The sequence below is a fragment of the Quercus lobata genome, chromosome 1 (genome assembly GCF_001633185.2).
Source record: "Quercus lobata isolate SW786 chromosome 1, ValleyOak3.0 Primary Assembly, whole genome shotgun sequence".
NCBI classification, from domain to species: domain Eukaryota; kingdom Viridiplantae; phylum Streptophyta; class Magnoliopsida; order Fagales; family Fagaceae; genus Quercus; species Quercus lobata.
The window spans coordinates 9,329,125-9,349,896 of NC_044904.1; the positions used below are offsets into that span (position 1 = coordinate 9,329,125).

Consider the following 20,772-nt stretch of genomic DNA (forward strand, 5'->3'; position numbering starts at 1 on the left):
ACTTCTAAAGCCATTCACTGCATTTTTCTGTTGATTGGTTTTACAAACAAGGTTTTATTTTATGACATTATTATGCAAGTAATGGCCTGCAACTCAAATGCATTCACATTTTGAAAGAGATTAATTTTGGAGCTGCTTCTTATGGCCAATTTGAATAAAAAGGGAGAGAGGGTGAGTAAAGGGAAGTAGAATAGAGTTTGCTAGAAATTCCTAATTTCCAGCCAACTCTATTCTACTCCCCTCTCCATCTAAACTAACCATTAAACACACACACACACACACACACATATATATATATATATATATATATAATAACTACTCCTTGAATATATGGAACTTGAAGTAATTCCTTAAGTTGTTTTTGTTCCAAAACTTTTATACTTCCATTTCAACCTTTGTGCCTATATTGAATGTGCAAAATACTTAAAAACTCTTTCTTTTTAAATTAAATAGAAGCCTCCCATCCATTCCAATCCAATCCCTTGTCATATAAATTTGATGAACAGCTAATTACAGTTAAATCGCCCATTGTTTGTCCTTTGCAAAAACTATCACACATTAAAAAGAAAAAACAAGAAGTGATGAAGCTATTGAATATTATCTACAATATCCAAAACCAATGGCCATGACAATATCAATATTCACAAATTTTCAAAATCCTATTTTGATCCAAAATTTAATATCAACTCTTAAAAACTCATGGCATGCAAGGCTAGGAAGGATCCTGACAAAAATAACATAATAAATAAATGAGCAATGTTACAGTTATAAACTATTTTATAACATTTTTACAAACTGTTGATATGGCCAACTTCTTATTTGTTTTCACTTAGGGCCACTATTAATATCACTTTTTTCATTTATCAATAACAACTCACCACATTAGCAGTTTGTACAAAAAATTTTAAAAAAGTTTGTATCTCTAGTATTTTATCGATTCATGTAAATGCTGTAATAAATAAATAAGAAAATGCAGAAAACAAAATTGGGGTATTATCTACTACCATCACCATGTACACTTATGGCTCTAATTTATGCAATGAACTTTCAATCACATCCACATGCCACCAAACCAAAAATAAAATGAAGAACAGAACGTAGAAATTCATATTCCATTCATCATCACTTGGTTGTAAGAAAATTTTCTTAAGAACAAATGGAACCAAAATACAAAACTTGCCGCAAATAACTGTTCATAGAGTACAAAAATTCATTTTATTAAGACATTTCTCCTCAAGAATTTTGACATGAGAGACTCTCCAAGTTCAAAAGGATATATCCTGTTTCAATCACACCCTAAAAATAACTAATACAACTTAGAAAATTGTAGATCCCTACTTCAACCGCAATGAAATTATCTGAATAAATGGTTTTACTTTGAGGGTGTGAATCTGTCAAATCAGTAAAAACTACAAGACAGTGAAAAATAACATTATTAAAGCTTCACCAGTACAGAAATCCCCATCCCTGCAGAGAAACTATAAACCAACACTTTTCTCCAGCTTTTGAATCTGGTTGAGGAAAATCCATGTCATCCGCATAAAAAAAAAAACATCCAAAAATCAGAAAATACATGAAAAACAATCCAAGAACAGTGGACAATCGAGGGAAAGTAAATTTTCAGCAAATGGTTCAGTAGCGTGCCAGGACCCAAAAAAAACATCTGAGTATAAAACTCAACACCAATATGTAAATGCACACACAGAGAGAAAAAGAGAGAGAGAGTATCAGGACATGGGAGGCAATTCTAACACAATATACTGGAAATCCAGTGTAAAATTTAAAAGGTCCTCCACTTTTCAGGGTTTTGAGCGCACAATCTAAAGAGCCAGAGTAAGGAAGCTTCCCCTCAGCATCAGGTTGCATCTTCTGAATCTGGGTTTTGACATAATCAAATGGCAAACTGCAAGCTGCAGCAAAGAACCCTGAAATGGTACTAACACCTGAGGAGAAAAAAAAAAAGACATTTATCAAAACAAAGTCAAGATAAATACTTTCTGGGAATGAAAGCCAATGCCTTTATGTCACAAGTAACGAAAGCAAAATACTTGTTGAAATAGAGTTTGAATTGGACTAAATCAAAACTCCTATTTGCACACTCCTTAGTAGAAGACAGAGCAAATGATTTATTCTCTGCTTACTTTTTACTACACACACACACACACACACACACACACAAAGCATCTAGAAGGCTCCTTGGATGCATATACATCTTCGCCTAGGAACCTCAAAAATCATAGGCTGAATACTCATAATACCCAACTGAATTTCACTGTGGTTTTTGCGTATTAAGAGGGGCCAAAAAAAAAGGCATGGCTCTCGCCTTAGCGCCATTTACGTGGTTTAAGGCGAGCTCCTCACCAAAGGCACCTTCAAAAGTGTTGCCTACCTTTGCCTACTATGTGTGACGGTCCCAAAAATGTCAATACCACCAATTAAATAAATATTTTATTTATTATTATGTCTTTAGTATTCTAAAAAGTCATGTGACTAGCATGTGACCTTTAATAAAGTTGGATGGTTAGGATTTAATTGTTTTATGTAAGATGAAGGGTTAGGATTCTAGGGTTACTATTTGAATATTTCTTGAGCTCTTTGAGCTTAGAAATTGATATGTGATTGTTCCTACTTCAATCCTATTAACTTTTTATTTGCCTTAAATGTTTGTTGTTGGAATTTCTTCTTAAACCCTTCTCCAACACTAGATCTAACCCACCCCCACCCCCTACCCCCCACCCCCGCCCTTTCCCCAGCTTTGACAAATTAAATAGCAACAAAACATGCTTATTCCATTAGTGTCCCCACACCTGCCCTATAAAAGATCTCCAAGATCCATTCCTACTTGGAAGAGAGGGTGAAATGGAAACAACTTGTCTTCGCTGCATGATAATAATCATCTTTATTAGCCAAAAGGAAAATGGAAAGCCATTTAACAAGCAAATGCAACGCAACATGAGACATGCCCACCCCCCCCCCCCCCCCCCAACACAACACACACACACACTGGCCGTTAGAGAGAGAATACAAAAATATATCTAACATGGAACTCCCATGGTTCCATTTTAACTCAATTCAAAAAATAAAATATATGTTCAAACCCAAGCCTTCATATTCAAGAGCTCTCTATCAAAGAAGAATGCCAAATTAATGCAAAGAATAAATCTGCCTCAAAAATCTTTCCTAAGGTTAAACAAAACTCTTGCTAACATTTGAACCCCAAATCTTTTACAATGTCATATATTTACCTCTTGAAGAAAAGGATTTGTTAAAATAAGGATTTGTTTTGTGAAAAACAAACATACACAAGCAAAGAAGAGAGAATTAGAAAGTTGTGTGTGTATATATATGAGAAAACGTTAGGTCCGGAGCTGGTGTAAAACCAGTGTTTTACATCAGCCAATGAGACCATGCCACGTCAGTTCACTTAAGTCAACAGTATAACCTCAAAAAAAAAAAAAAAAAAAAAAAACATTTCACGCACACACGCTCACAGCTTCCTCTGCTTCCTTCACGCCATTCCTCTATTCTCATCTCTTCCTTCACGCCGAACCTCCACCACCGCCACACAGATCGCCCACTAGAGCTCACCGCCACAAATTTCGCCGGAGCTGTGCGTGGAGCTTGGAAACAAACCGATGCCGCCGTGAGCCACGATCCAAAGTTTTGTTTTTCATGATTTTCCCTTTTCCCCAATTTGGATTTCGAATTGGGTGTTCGGATTTTTTGTTTGCTTCATCGGAAAGTTTCAAATTTTGAGCATTTCCTTTTTGATGAGAACGGACGGTGAGTGTATGTTCATAAGGAAGATCTCAAGAGGAGATACTACACGGCAACCGATGAAGTACTGAGTCAGGAGGTGATTGACAAGATGATTTCAGGGTCTGTGAAAGTTCAATTGTTTGAAGGGAATACTGAGTTAGATTTGATGAGAAAAGAGAGGCATGAGGCTTTGATGGATATTCAGAGGAGCTTGACTAAGCTTCATCAGATTTTCCTTGACATGGCTGTTCTGGTTGAGACACAAGGAGAAAAGATAGGTGATATTGAAGAGAATGTGGCCAATGCTGGTCACTTTATACTGTTGGTGTGCATCATTTCTATGTTAGCTTCCTGAAGGAACAAGGTCCGAAAACCATCTGGTGATTGTACAGAGGCTTGTTGTTGGTGAGGCCAGAGGGAGGGATTTTGCTCTGTAAATTCATCTCTAATTGAGCTTTTCTGAGCTCTGGGAGGGGTTCTCTTTCTTTTGCTGTTCTTATGGCTTTTAGTTTAGATATGATTCTGTCATTGTCTTTTGGTATGGTGATTCTTGTTTGATACACTTTGAGGTTTTCTCAAATCATGGTAATGTTCATGAGAGTTGGATTTTGATTGAGTAGATTACTTGGAGAATTGTCTAAGTGGGAAGCTTTCCTATTCTTGTTTGTTTTTATGTCCTGCTTCTCTCTTTTTATATGGGGGCCGTTTTTAGCTAACCCTTATCATTGTATGTTAATGCATATGTGTATGTGGGTTTTACTTTGTGCAATATTGGTATGTGTATGTTAGGTTGCTGGAACTTTTGTATCTGTCATGGCAAAGGCAGGTCTGTAGAGCCTAAGATGTTATTTTTACTCTTTTAAGTTTATAAGCCTTGCAATAAGCCAATAAGGGGAAAATACTAGTATAGTATCTCAAGACTACTGAAACACGACATAAAGCCAATGGTCACATTCATGACTCACATTATAAGGATGATTATTTCTGTTACCGTATTTTGCTTGTTATGAACCTAGAACCATATGTATTTACCAATTATTTTGGTGCTAACCATTTATCAAATTTTGCTCATTATAGATCTTTCTAAGAATCGTAATATTAATCATAATTAGTTTTTTTTTTTTTCAATTTTATTTTGAGTTCAAAACGATAGAAATCTTTCATTAATGTAGAAACAGTATACAAACAGGGCCCAATCCAAGTCAAGGCTCAAGTAAATGGTAGTACAAAAAGACAAAAGAAAGAGTACATAGATGGTACATCAAGTCACTCAGTGCCTATCCATAAGACGTTGGTATTCTTCATACAACTAATACAAGCCATTCGCCAAGTCAAGGATCACCTTTGGATGAGTTTGGAAATATTAGAAATAAAATTTATTCCTCGCATTCCATATTGCCCACGATGTAACGACCCACTTCTCTAATTTCTGCTAGCTCAGTTTCCTCTGCATCTGTTGGAACAGTAGTAAGAAATCGAAGGCTCTGTTGCTGCATTTTTGTGTTCAACCTTTGAATAAAGCCCACACATTTTGTGCAAATGGGCACTCCCACCAGATATGGCTTACAGTTTCAGATTGATGACTACAAATCTCACACCTCGTCTCCACCCTTACTCGACACCGATGAAGATTTTCCTTAGTTGGGAGGCAGTTGGAGCATGCTCTCCATAAAAACACAGAATTTCTTATGAATGACACACCAATTGAAATTTTAGTTACTAAAGAAAAAATATTAAATAGTACCATGCACAGTACAGAAGAAATTAACATTAATCAACCAAGCATTGAATTTCATTTTCCTAAAGCAAGAAACGTGGAACCAAAATTGTCATCTTGTTTAATTGCTAGCCTAGACTCCCAAGTCCAACCAACCAACACAGAGGCGCCTGAATGCCTGGATGGCCATGAAATTAACATGAACTAACTATAAAATCCCCATCATTATCATCATCATAATAATAGTAATTAAAGACACTCATAATCCATGACAAAAACAGAGGAGCATAGGGGTAAAAAAGGTAACAAATGAAGAAAGAAACAATAAAAATTAAAAAGAACCCGGTTGATGAAACAAGAAGCATATATCATATACCAAAAAGAAAGAAGGCAGTTGAGCAAGGTCATCACGTATGGAATGCCTGAAAACTGTTCTGTGGACTTGCTCTTTATAATCCTCTAGGGTATAGTTTACGGTAATAAAGCGTAATTTACCCCATAATATAAGAAACTAGACAAATTAGATAAGCAACCCTCTTTCCCTCTAAAAAGGGGAAAGGAAGAAAACAAAAACAGAAAAAGAAACACTAGCCTCATTAACATGAAACTAAAGTGAAGTGGCTGAGTTGATTTGAACCAAAATCGAAAACTCATTTCCACTCCATATGGTTCAAATTTTACAGTAAAAAAGTCAAGTTATTAAAAGAACAGAAAAAAAAAAAATTATATTATGTTTCATTAATTTTTTATAAAAAGAAATTTGAGAGAAACTAAAGACAATGAAATACATTTCTAAATTCCCATTTGGTTTGCATTCTACAATAGAAAATAAAATGAGGAAATGAATGGAATTATATTATAGTTTAGTTCTTTCAAAAAGAGAAAGTGATGACAAAATAAGTTTATAATTGTTAGGTTCTAAAGACTTAGGTATTTATGTATTTAGAACTCTAATGTGTATTGTTGGCAAACCATGATCAAAACAATGTGTTTAGAAGTGTTTTAGTCTTTCTCAAAGTTGTGTATTTTATGTAAAGTTGGAATCGAGCTAATGCAAAAAGAATTATGCATTTTGGCCTGGCTCGATCGATCAAATCTCGGGCAGAATGTTTTTTTCTGCAGATTTCCAACTCAGCCCTAGTTGTTTAAAACGTTTCAGGGTTTTCTAATTTGTCCTAAGTATAAAAGGCAAACCCTAGCCACATTTTAGTGTTGCTCATATTGCAATTTGTGTAAATCTTTTGTGAGATCTAGAGGAGCTTTCCTTTACACAAACTTAGGGTTTTCAAGGAGAAGATTTTATCTACACCTTGATGATCAACTCGGTTGCTACCATTGAAGTTTAAAGAAAACACAAGCGGGTGTGCTTATATCTAGTGGTGAATCCAAGAAAGAAAGAGTCCGTGGATTCAGAGTTTGCACGTGGTCGTGTCAGTAAGTTCTATTGGTTGGTAGTAATAAGAAGTCGAGCGTGGGGGCTTGTAAGTCTTTTTGTATGAACTTCGATTCTTTCAAGATAGTGGATTCAAGTTTACCTTGAGGATAGCTAGGTCAAATCCTCCCCAGGTTTTTACTGGTTTGGTTTCCTAGGTGATCATATCTTGTGTTATTTATCTTTCCATTGCTTTGCATGATATGATCTTTGTGATTGTGATAGTGATAACCTAGATTTGTTAAATTGTACTAAGTAACAACTTGGCTAATTACCTAGGTTAAATCAATTGTGTTTTAAGGGGTCTAAAAACTATCAATAATATATTTGATTTTTTAGACATAACCTTCTTTCCGAACCTCACCCATCTTAGAGAATATTTTAGTTCGCTTCAATTGAAAATTTAACCTCTTTTCCTCACACTTTTAGTAGTGTGGTATGATGATATAAAATCCAAAAGAATACTAAACTAACTGAATAGACCTACAAAAGAAAACTCCCACAATCAGCTTTAATTCTTTTATTTTTGTTGCCTCGAACCACATTAGTAGAGCTTCCTAACTAGTGCAATTGTACCATTTCCAATTATTGATAATAGAGGATCAATCATCTCAATCAAAAAAATAGCAATAGACATATCTAAAATCAAATAATCACCAACCAAACAATGAACAACAGTGGACCCCAATACAAAGAAAATACAATTGGTGAAGTTATCACAATTTTATATTAGTCATTCAAAAGAGAAAAGAAAATTTAAGAAACCCAATTCAGTTAATGAAATAAAAATTAGCATAACATGAAGAGCAAAACCAATTGACATAGACCTAGAGAGAGGCAGAGAAACTCACATTACTTCCCTTCCAAACTTCGTACAGCCTTCTAGGTTTATCATTCAGGTCCATACTTTACTAAGAAGAATAAAAACCCATAACCCAGATTAGAATTTCTAATCAAAACCACAACAGAACCCTCTCTTATCACAACCCCACTTTCTACTCCTCACTATCCAATACATATATCACATCAAAACCCATAAAAATCTTCACAAAAAACCAAAAAAATTCCCATCATTTGGGTACACAACACGTGTGAAAGTGAACTAGAACTTGAAAAATCTAGGTGAGAGAGAGAGAGAGAAAAGGCTATTGGATCAAACGAAAAACCAGCTGCCTCTCTGCTCGCCTAAAAAGCTTTTAGTTTTTGTTTTCTCAGATCGATTATACCAACAAAGAAAGATGCTATCTTTCTGTTTGTCTATCTCTCTCTCTCTCTCTAAAAATTGTTTTTCCTATTTCTCTCTCGAGAATACATTCAGTCAGGCTGTGTTCGAAATCCAAATTGGGAAAAGGGAAATCATGAAAAACAAACCATTGGATCGTGGCTTACGGCCGCTTCGGTTTGTTTCCAAGCTCCACGCATAGCTCTGGCAAAATTTGTGGCGGTGAGCTCCGGTGGGCAATCTGTGTGGCGGTGGTGGAGGTTCGCGTGAAGAAAGAGATGAGAAGAGGGGAATGGCATGAAGGAAGCAGAGGAAGCTGTGAGCGTGTGAGCTTGAAATGGTTTTTATTTTTATTTTTTTATGAGGTTATATTATACTGTTGACATAAGTAAACTGACATGGCGTGGTCTCATTGGCTGGCGTAAAACACTAGTTTTACGCCAGCTCCGGACCTAATGTTTTCTCTATATATATATTGAGAAACAGAGAAAAATCTAGAAGAAAAATTGTATTGAGTGAATTGAATGTACAAACTACTATGCTAACATATATAGGAACAGGGGGACAAAAATAACTAAATTTCCCTCCAAAAATAACAAACTAACTAACTAATTACATGTGTGAATTACATGCTTAACTTTTATATACAAAGAAAAACTACTTGTCGTTTATGCCATCTATTGCTCTTAGCTGACTCTATCGTTGAACTACCAGATTGCTTCTTCTCTTTGTCATTCCATGGAAGAGGGGCATGAATATTGACCATATTCAACTTGGACACAAGCAAAGAAAATTGTTATGCATTTAGAGCCTTTGTTAACAAGTCTGTAATTTGGGAATTTGTTCTAACATGTAGTAATCTAATAAAACCTTCCAAGACTTTATCCTGTACAAGATGACAGTCAATTTCAATGTGCTTGGTTCTTTCATGAAAGACATGATTGGCAGCTATATGGTGCTACTTGACTATCACAGATAGGAGAGCTGCTTGAGAGTGTTTTACTTGAATATCATTGAGTAAGCACATAAGCCAAATGACTTCACAAAGAGCTACTGCCATAAATCTATACTCTGATTCTGCTGAGGATTGAGACACTGTCTACTGTTTCTTGGATTTCCATGAGATTAGAGAATCTCCAAGAAAGACACAAAAACCAATCACTAATCTTCTAATGTCAAGTTAGGAAGCCCAATTTGCATTTGCAAAAGCTTCCAAATGCAACTCTAATTTTCTTGATAAGAACAACCCTTGTCCTGAAGTTGCTTTGAGGTATTGCAAGATTTTATTGGTTGCATTCAAGTGTGATTCTCTAGGATGTGCCATAAATTGGCTTAATTTGTGCACAACAAAGGTTATGTCAAGCCTAGTTATAGTTAGGTAGAGAAGCCTTCCTATTAATCTTCTGTAAGAACTAGGGTCTTTCAATTCTGTCCCCTCATACTTGCTAAGTTTAAGATTTTGGTCCATTAGCCTTGGCTGGCTTACACCCTGATAGTTTTTAGACCCCTTGAAACAATTGATTTAACCTAGGTAATTAGCCAAGTTATTACTTAGTCCAATTAAATAAGTCTAGGTTATCACAATAACAAAGATCAAATCATGCAAAGCAGCGGAAAATAAATAACATAAGATATGATCACCCAAGAAACCAAATCGGTAAAAACCTGGGGAGGATTTGACAAAGAATCGAAGTTCATACAATAAGACTTACAAGCCCCCATGCTCGACTTTTTATTGCTACCAACTAGTAGAACTTACTGACACGACCACGTGCAAGCTTCGAATCCACAGACTCCTTCTTTCTTGGATTCACCACCAGATACAAGCACACCCGCTTGTGTTTTCTTTAAACTTCAATGGCAACAACTAAATTGATCATCAAGGTGTAGATAAATTTTCTCATTGAAAACCCTAAGTTTGTGTAAAGGAAAGCTCCTCTAGATCTCACAAGAGATTTACACAAACCACAATTATGAGCAACACTAAAACGTGGTTAGAGTTTGCCTTTTATAGTTAGGACAAATAAGAAACCCTAAAAACGTTTCAAAACACTTAGGGCTGAGTTGGAAAAATCTGCAGAAAATCATTCTGCCTGAGCTTCGATCGATCGAGCCTGTCTTTCGATTGATCGAGCCAGGCTGAAAGGCACAATGCTTTCTTGCTTTAACTCGATTCTAACTATACATAAAATCACAACTTTGAGTTAAACTAAAACACTTCTAAGCACATTGTTTCGATCATGGTTTGCCAACAATACAAATTAGAGTTCTAAATACATAAAATCCTAAGACTTTAGAACCTAACAAACTCCCCCTTTGGCAATCTATGACAAAACACAACTAGAAGCTCAAAGTTTACAAAATAAAAAGCCCTTTACAAAATAATGCTCATAAAACAAATTCAATCCTAACTACTATCCATCAGTTGCAAGTGTAGACAACAGCTCAATTGAATCAACCTATATATTTCCTCAAACACTAAACAAAATACATAACCGCATGTGTGGAAACAATACAAGTAAACAAATTAACTTCTTGATTTCAAACAACACACAAATAAAGACATATATCAATGAATAACTCATAAATATAAATCAATAAGCAATTTGAAACAAGAAACATATAAAGTACCAACAAAACATAAAACTCCCCTTAACATGAATATCCCATCAAAAACATGGCAAGACCTAAAAATGTAAAGTACAAAGTGATGCATCTAGATACAATCTAAACTCCACAAGCTCCAACCAAAAACATATACTCCCCCTGAAAGCAAAAACTCTACAAAGCACTCCCCTTTTTTGTGACGGAATGCCAAAGGGCAAACAGAATCCATCATTAAAAGGGAGGTGGTCTAAACTGCGCCAACTCCGCACGCAAGGCACGGATCTCATTGAGCATGTCCACCAAAATCTGTCCATGAGCCCCCTGAATGGTCAAGACATGATGCAACGTGCGACGAATGTCTAAATCATCCAAAGCAGTCGGTGGAGGAACATCATCATCAACAGCAGCACTTGATGTCTCAGCAACATCAACACCTGTAGAAGAGGGAGGAGGGGGAACACCACTGGATGATGGACCTCTAGGACGAGAAGGAGCAACTCGCAAGTGAGCAGCCCTCTGACGAAGAAAGGTGGCACCTATGGGAGTAACAACATGAACTGGCTCACCAAACGGAAAACCATCTAGACCTAAAAAGAGCAAAATCCTATGAATGAAAATAGGATGAATCAGTGCATGCCCTACGACATAACTCCTATGAACCTCGTTCAAAGAACGAAGGAACAAGTGAGAAAAACTGATAGACGCTCCAGAAACAAAGGCATACAGAAACACACATCGCTCTAAAAGGATGGTGTGGAAGTGAGAAAAAGGCCACAACGAATGACACGTTATCCTAAAGAAAAGATAGGCAATCTCGGTAAGCTCAGCGGACGTGATCCGAGGATTAAAACCCCACTGGATAGATGATCCAATGATTTATGATATGACTACATCTAATGAAGGTGACTCATCATAGGGATAGTCAAGCTCCCGAACAACCAGAACCCCAATAGCCTCAGCCATTACCCGAGGGATAATGGTAAACTCAACAACTCATATCCAACTCCTAACAAGGGTGTTGGAATCATAGATATGGCAAGAGAGGTTCGAGAAGAACTTTCTAATTAGGGTGGTCGGGGGTGGATGATCTATCTCTAAGAGAGGCAACTGACCTCGAGACTCAAAATTGGCCCTAATGGCTGGATCAAGCTCATCTAAGACTACAACTCGCTCAGCCTAAATCTTACGCTTACGGTTTAAATTCTCAAAGGCCTCTCTGCACTTATCATTCCTAAACTCCTCAACCCTAGAGAGAGACACAGAGGAAGTGGAAGGGGTCCTATTGGCTCTAGTTTTCCTAGGCATGGTGCTAAGATAAGGACCAAAATACAGAGCAAAAGAACAAAACACAAAACCAAGGCAAACTGCAAGTTAGCACAAAAAAATATAGAATTAAAATCTATATGATGCATGACAAATTTAATTGGTATGATGCATGTTCTAATGCAGTGAATTAAGTCCAAAAATTTCAAATTCACAAAATTGGCTTGAACATTGAGGTATTAACACAAAAACCCCAAAAATTTGGATTACCACTTGATCAAGTTGAAAAATATTGACGAATTGATCATCACACATGATAGAATTCAAAAAATAATGACCAAATACATCAATTTGACAAGCCAATTTCATCAATTTAACCCAATTAGACAAAATCCCCAATTCGGATCAATTTCAAACCCTAGAATTTCCAATTTTTCAAAACCACAAATTGATCAAATTAAACTATAAGAATCATCATTATAGCATCCTAGAACAAAAACCCATTGATCAATTTCACCAAAACAGGTTCGAAACATCAAAAATCCCAATATATTGAAAGTGCCGAAACTACCCACAACAATGCATGAAAAATGCATGAAAACATGAAATAAAATGCAAAAGGAAGGGCAAAAGAGGCTTACCGGCCTTCAAGGACAAAAACCTTGCAAAAAACTTGGAGGAAAATGACTAAAAATCGATGGTGGAGCCTTAGCCAAGTTGGAGAGAGAGGAAAGTTTGAAAAACTTTTTGAAAAAGTGTCTTTGGAAAGTCCAATTTGACTTTTTAAAAAAAACATGTTTCACAAGTTTTGATCGATCGAAAAACAGCTTCGATCGATCGAAACAGACAAAGACTCTATTTAAACAATTTGAAACAAGTTCGATCGATCGAAGATCAGTTTCGATCGATCGAAACAGACAGAGACTCTCTCAAATATATTTAAAAATTTTCAATCGATCGAAAAACAGAATGGATCGATCGAAATGGGCAGAGGCTCACCAAATTTGAGGAAAAAACACAATTTTGAAAAAGACATTTAGAATCAACTCAAAGCATTTAAATTTAAGAACAATAATGCATGAGTATGAGATGATATGATTTTTTTTTTTAAAAAAAAAACAAGAATTTAAGCCCAAATTCCCCAAAACAAAATTTCTTGCATTCTCCACAAATTTTCAAGCAACAACTTAATTTTCCACAAAATTCAAAATATTTACAAAACTTGGTTGGTCAGACCATAAACACACACAATAACATGTACAAAGTTTAGCAAAGAGTAACTTGTGTAGTGTGTGCAACTAGCAAAAGTTTGAGATACATGTGAGGTGATATGTGAATAGCAATCAATCACAAAGTCAAAAAAATTCATCATAAAGAATTTAAAAGAGATTATCACCTAAAAAGTTACATCATATAACTCCCACATCTCCTAGATCATAAGCTTGCAATTACGTAAGTTTCTTGTATTTATGCCTCATAATATATATACCAATTTTAGGTCATGTGAGTTTGGCATTAAGCCTAATAGTACACACCAATTTTAATTTTAAGAATTAAGCAATTTAAACCGAGGCTTCACCTTATGTTCTTTTTGTGCATGTGCTACACTTTCTTGAGCACAAAATCTTATGATATGCACTAAGGTGTTCATGATTGGCTAATGAACAGTGGTGAGATGATTATTTATACCTTTCTCTAAAATTTCAAGTCAAACATTAAAAAACATGTGACTTCAAGATTTAGACAAAATAATCAAAAACCGTAAACATCTTTCCCACACAACATGAACTACAAAGTTTGAACTAGTAAAGTGTAATAAGTAAGCTCATCTAAGTTAAACAAGGTATAAAAGACATGTTATGTGAAAATAAATTGACCAACCTTGTTCTAAAAAACCAAGAAGAATAGTACAAAACAAAATTCGCTTCATTTTTCTCCTTTTTATTTTATTTTATTATTATTATAAAAAAAAAAAAAAAAAAAAAAAAAAAAAAAAAAAACCAAAGAACAATGGTCACAAAGGGTAGAGCAATGAAGCACAATGACCAAGTCAGAAAGACTCAGTTAGTTCGAGTCTTTTGTATCCAAATCCTTTTAGATGCACCATGAGCATTGGAGTTCTTATTCATATGAGAATGATTACCAACTCCAGGATTGGAATAAAGGTTTAAAACCTTTACCAATTCACCAATAAGTACCATAGGATCTTGTGCTTGAGGCACAGGTACTTTTGGTTTGTTTGCTCTCTTAGCAGCTTGCAGCTTGTAACAGTTTGGACGAATATATCCAGACTTTTCACAAAAGTGACAAACCCATGCAGGCTTATCATGTCTCTGTCCTTAGATAGGATAGGCTTCTTAGACTTAAACTCTTTCAGATCAACCCTAATCTTCCTAGATGATGAACCTTCTAAGGGTTTGACAACCTCACTCATAGGGGGTTTGACAGTTTCACTCACAATCTCACTCATGAAAAGTTCAGAAGAAGAAGATGAAAGAACAAACTTTGTGGAATGGGGAGCAGATATAGAGATGCTTTCAACATAACCTAATCCAGTTTTGTCAGGAGAAGACTTTTGAACACTCAGCATTTGATCAAGTTTAGAACTAATAAATCTAGCAACAGATAAATCAAGTTCCAAAAATTTAACTTTATCAAGCAAAAATATGTTCTCAGTTTTCACATTGTTCAAAAGTTCATTAGCATCAAATAGTTTAACAAGCAAATTTTTCTTTTCAAGCTCAAGAGATTCAATTTTCTTCAAGCTAAGTTCAACATTCATAGCATCCTTTGCAACAACTTTGCAAAGTTTATTATAGGCCTCTTGAAGATCTATTATAGGCCTCTTGAAGATCTGCATCTTCAGAGAGTTCCCCATCAGAAGGGTTCTCTTCAACAGATATACTCTCATCGACTATAGTAGTGGCGATGAGAGCAATGAAGTTTCCATCTTCATCACAATCAGACTCATTATCAGAAACTTAACCATCACTAAGGGTTACAGCCATAACCCTACCCTTAGACTTCAAATAGGTAGGACATTCAGATTTCATGTGTCCATCCCCTTGACATCTAAAACACTAAGAGCCCAAGGAATTATTGGAAGATTGACCTACTTTTTCTCTAGGTTTATCATTATTGTTAACCTTAGTGGGATCATGCTTCCTAAAGTTTCTAGGTTCAGTAGTGTTTGTGCCTCTTGCCTTTCTATTACTATTCTTGAGAAAGTTTCTAAAGTTTTTGGCAAGGTAGGCAATCTTTGTAGCAGAGAGCTCATCATCAAATCCACCACCTTGAACATCATCAACTGACTTAAGAGCCATTGATTTGGATTTGGTAGTTTTGGGTAGATCCAACTGATAAGATTGAAGAGATCGTACAAGTTCATCAACAGGGATGGAGTCCACATCCTTGCTTTCAGTAATGACAGTCACCTTGGGTCTAAAGTTTTCAGTTAAAGGTCTAAGAATCTTCCTACAATTTTAGGTTGATCATAGATTTCATCCAAGTTAAAAGCAGAATTAACAATATCATTCAATTTAGCATAGAATTTATCAAAAGATTCATCATCAAACATCCTAATGCTTTCCAATTTAGAAGTCAATTGCTGTAATTTATTGATTTTGACAGCCTTTGTGCCTTCATGCACAGCTTGGAGGATATTCCAAGCAGTATGAGCAACCTCAACATTAGAGATTCTCTTAAATTCCTCCATAGAGATAACGTTAAAGATCGCATTCATAGCCTTGCTATTAAACGCAGCTGCTTCTTTTTGAGAAGTTCCTACTCATTAACAAGAGTTGTGGGCTTCTCCCATCCGTATTCAACAGAGTTCCACACTCTTTCATCAATGGATTTCAGGAATGCTTTCATCCTTACTTTCCAATAGGCATAATTATTCCTATCAAAGTGAGGAGGAATAACTAGAGAGTGTCCGTGTTCCATAACAACAGGGGTCAAGGATCAGCTCAGTGATCAAGAGATCAACAACAAAAGAGCTACCCACTCTGATACCACTTGATAGTTTTTAGACCCTTTAAAACAATTAATTTAACCTAGGTAATTAGCCAAATTTTTACTTAGTCCAATTAAACAAGTCTAGGTTATCACAATAACAAAGATTAAATCATGCAAAGCAGCGGAAAATAAATAACATAAGATATGATCAACCAGGAAACCAAACCGGTAAAAACCTGGGGAGGATTTGACCTAACTATCCTCAAGGTAAACTTGAATCCACTATCTTGAAAGAATCGAAGTTTATATAATAAGACTTATAAGTCCCCACGCTTGACTTCTTATTGCTACCAATTAGTAGAACTTACTGACACGACCACGTGTAAGCTCCAAATCCATGGACTTCTTCTTTCTTGGATTCACCACCAGATACAAGCACACTCACTTGTGTTTTCTTTAAGCTTCAATGGTAGCAACTGAATTGATCATCAAGGCGTAGATAAATCTTCTCCTTGAAAACCCTAAGTTCGTGTAAAGGAAAGCTCCTCTAGATCTCATAAGATATTTACACAAACCGCAATTATGAGCAACACTAAAACGTGGCTAGGGTTTGCATTTTATACTTAGGACAAATAAGAAACCCTAAAAATGTTTTAAAACACTTAGGGTTGAGTTGGAAAAAATCTGCAGAAAATCATTCTGCCGAGCTTCGATCGATCAAGCCTATCTTTCGATCAATCGAGCCAGGCTGAAAGGCACAATGCTTTCCTACTTTAATTCGATTCCAACTTTACATAAAATCACAACTTTGAGCTAGACTAAAACACTTCTAAACACATTGTTTTGATCATGGTTTGCCAACAATTAGAGTTCTAAATACATAAAATCCTAAGACTTTAGAACCTAACACACCTTAACTTACCTACATCATTTAGAATTTCAAGTGTATATTTCCTTTGACACAAGTTAATACCAGCTGCTGTCCTAGCCACTTTAAGACCCAAGAAAAACTTCAATTCACCAAGGTCCTTTAGCTTGAATTACTGATCCAAAAGAACCTTCAAATCTTCTACAGCTTGCTTGTTATCACTAGCAATGAGTATGTCATCAACATGTAGTAGTAAAGCAATAAAAGAAATAGAATTCTTCTTAGTGAAAAGGGAATAATCAGTCTTGGATTGTGTGAACCCTAAAAGAAGTAAGGAATTGGAGAATTTTGCAAACCATTGTCTTGAGGCTTGCTTTAGTCCATATAAGGACTTGGTAAGCTTGCATACCTGTGCCCTCCCCCCCTTCCCCCTTTGCTGTGAAAGCCTAGTGGAAGATCCATATACACTTCTTCCTTCAAATCACCATGAAGAAAGGCATTATTGACATCAAGCTGACATAGAAACCAGCCTTTCATATTAGCAACAACAAGGAGACATTTCACAGAAACAAGCTTTGCAATAGGAGAAAAAGTCTCAAGATAATCAGGCCCTCCTTTTGAGTAAAGCCCTTAGCCACTAGTCTGGCCTTATACCTCTCAACTGTGCCATCAGACCTATACTTCACTCTATACACCTACTTGCAACTAATAGCTAGATTATGAGGTGGCAAAGGAGTGAGAAACCAAGTGTGATTAGCTTCAAGGGCAGAAATCTCAATTGCCATAGCCTCTCTCCACTTGGGATCTTGGACTGCTTGGTGATAAAACTTGGGTTCCAAAATGGAAGAAATCACAGTATAGAAATTCAAGTGTTTGGGAGATAATTTGTGGGAGGATAGATAGAAAGATAAAGGATAAGAGTGTAGGAAGGAACATGGGGGATCTGAATGCATTGATATGCTTGCAAATAAGCAAGTTTATGACCAACTCTAGTGGATTTCCTAAGAGGTGGCATAGTGAGAAGGATGGGATCAGCATGAACAATAGGAAGTGTGGACTGAGATGGAGAACCATCTGGGACAGTAATAGTTGAATCCAAGGGAATTGGCATAGAACCAATCAAAATAGAAGTGTTGGAGGGTGGTGCAAAAAGTTGTGTTAACAAGAAGGGCAGGGGAAGAAGTGGAAGATGTATCTGGAGAAGAGTTGGAAGGTGGTTCTTGGGAAGTGGTGGAAGATGGTACTGCAAAAACAAGTGTATCAAAAACATGAGGAAGGGATGTAGAGATTGGACATGAGGAAGAGTCAGGTGCAGAAGTAGGTAGACTAGACAAAGGAAGAGACAAGGGATGTTTCAATGAGGCGGTGGATGAAGAAGAAAAGGGAAAGACATCTCTAGAAATTGAAACTTTCCTAGTATGGAGATTAAGGACTTTATAGCCCTTGATATTAAAAGGATATTCCAAGAAAACACAAGGGTCAACCCTAGAATAAAATTTAAGTTTGTGAACAGAAGGAGTGGAGACAAAGCATAGACAACCAAAAATCCTAAGATGACTAAAAGAGGGTAATTTGTGAAAAAGGAGTTCGAAAGGGGACTTTTGGTTCAACAAAGGAGAGGGCAATCTGTTGATGAGATATGCTGCAGTAAGAATACAATCACCCCAATAGGCTGAAGGGAGATTAGGCTAAGGTTTTAGAGATCTAGCAACATTCAAAAGATGTTGATGCTGCCTCTCAACCACAAAATTTTGTTGAGGGGTATAAGCACAACTCTTTTGATGAATGATTCCATGATCACTAAAAAAAATCAAGTAAAGAAAATTCTAGAGCATTTTGATCTAATTGCCTTAATACCAATGTTAAATTGAGTAAGAATCACATTATAGAAAGAAATGAGAAGGTGTTTGACATCAAATTTAGCTTTCATGAGATATAGCCAGGAAGACTTAGGGGCATCATCAACAATAGTAAGAAAAAACTTAAAACCATCATATGTACTGACAGAATATGGACCCCATACATCCACATGAATTAAAGAGAAAGATTAAACATGTTTGTTTTTAGACCCCTTAAAACACAATTGGATTAACCTAGTTAATTAGCCAAGTTATTACTTAGTCCAAATTGCAGATCTAGGTTATCACAATCAAACAATCATATCATGCATAGCAATGGAAAAATAAAAAACACAATGATATGATGACCTAGGAAACCACATTAGTAAAAACCTGGGGAGAATTTAACCTAGCTATCCTCAAGGTAAACGTGAATCCACTATGAAAGAATCGAAGTTTTATAATAGCGACTTAAACCACTAACATCCTATTGCTATCCACCAGTAGAAACTTACTGACATGACCACGTGCAAACTCCGAGACCACGGACTCTTTCTTTCTTGGATTCTCCAGCAAATACAAGCACACCCACTTGTGTTTCTTTAAGCTCTTATGGCAGCAACTGAATGATCATCAAACTCTTGAAGAAATCTCCTTCTTGATAATCCTAAGCTTGTGTGAAGGCAAGCACCTCTCAGATCTCACAAGAGATTCACACAAATAGCAAATAGAGCCACCTCAAAAACGTGGCTAGGGTTTGCCTTTTATACTTAGGGCAAAACATAAAACACAGCACGCTTTAATAGGCTAGGGCTGAGTTGGAAAAAATTTGCAAAAAAAAAATTCTGCCCGAGATTCGATCGATCGAGCCTATTCTTCGATTGATCGAGCCAGGCCGAAAGTCACTAATACTTCTGTAGCCACTTGATTCCAACTTTACATACAACACACATACTTTGAGTAAGTCTAAACAAGACTAACAACTGTTTTGTTAATGGTTTGCCAACATTACACATTAGAGTTCTAAATACATTAATTCCTAAGTCTTTAGAACCTAACAAAACACACAAATTGTTATGAGAAGGAAAAGAAAATCTCTTTTGCTTAGCCAAAGGGCGAATGGTACAAATATCAGTACACTTGCCAGAGAAAGAAGGTAATACATCCTTTAAAGGCAACATTTTATTGAAAGAAGGATGTCCTAATCTAAAATGCCACAGTGTAGACATATCTGTATTGGAAGTAGAAAAAAGAAAAAGTTGACTTGAAAGCTTTGTTGGTGGAAAGATGAGCAAACAAAGAAGGTGCAGTCCCAGACATGGAGTTCTGCAGTAAGTACAGCCCATTGTGGACTTCACCCACTCCAATTGTCTTCCAACAAGAAATATCCTAAATGAAGCAAAATTGAGATAGAAACACAAGATAGAGAGGCAACTTTTGAGTAAGTTAACTAACAGATAGAAGATTAAATGAAAAAGATGGAACACAAAGAACATGTTCAAGAATAAGGAAAGCTGAAAGTTTAATAGTCCCAATGTGAGTGATATATGCTGATTCACCATTAGGCAATTCAATAACACAGTGAGAAACAATGGTGTAAGATTGAAAAAGGGACATTGAATATATAATGTGATCACTTGCTCCTATGTCCTTAACCTATGTATTATTACCAAAAGCAGTTATATTCACAAGTTTAGCAGAGAAAATGGAATGCTTGAGAGTACCTACCAATGGTGTGGATTGAGAGGTTGAAGTTTGATTGACAGATGCATTGTTGGCCATTGCAATGGTACTATTCTGAGCATCATTGCTTCCAATCATGGCAAGCAATTTCTGGCACTGCTCAAATGTGAAAGAAAAGGACTGTGACTGTGACTGTGTGTTAGTTGCAACAAATTCTGGAGTAGATTCAAGAGTAGATACTTGATTGGCCCTTGACTTGTTCTTATATCCAGGAGGATATCCATGGATTTTGTAACGCTTCTTAACAGTGTGACCAAGTAATCCATAGTGGTTGCAAGTAGGCCTCTCCTTCCCTTTCTTGAAGTTCTTGGAACCAGGTGCCCTTGCTGCAAAAGCTGTGGATTCAACAAATGGGCCATTGTTGAT

The 20,772-nt window shown here is 36.2% G+C and overlaps 1 long non-coding RNA gene across 1 annotated transcript; it reads right to left on the reverse strand.

Annotated features, from left to right (window-relative positions):
• Positions 1-5,069: 5,069 nt before the first annotated feature.
• On the reverse strand, positions 5,070-6,379 carry LOC115977615. The gene is made up of 2 exons (XR_004088584.1): positions 6,051-6,379; positions 5,070-6,018 (listed from the first exon to the last, which is right to left on the reverse strand). It is a non-coding gene; the product is annotated as an uncharacterized LOC115977615 (long non-coding RNA).
• Positions 6,380-20,772: the final 14,393 nt, after the last annotated feature.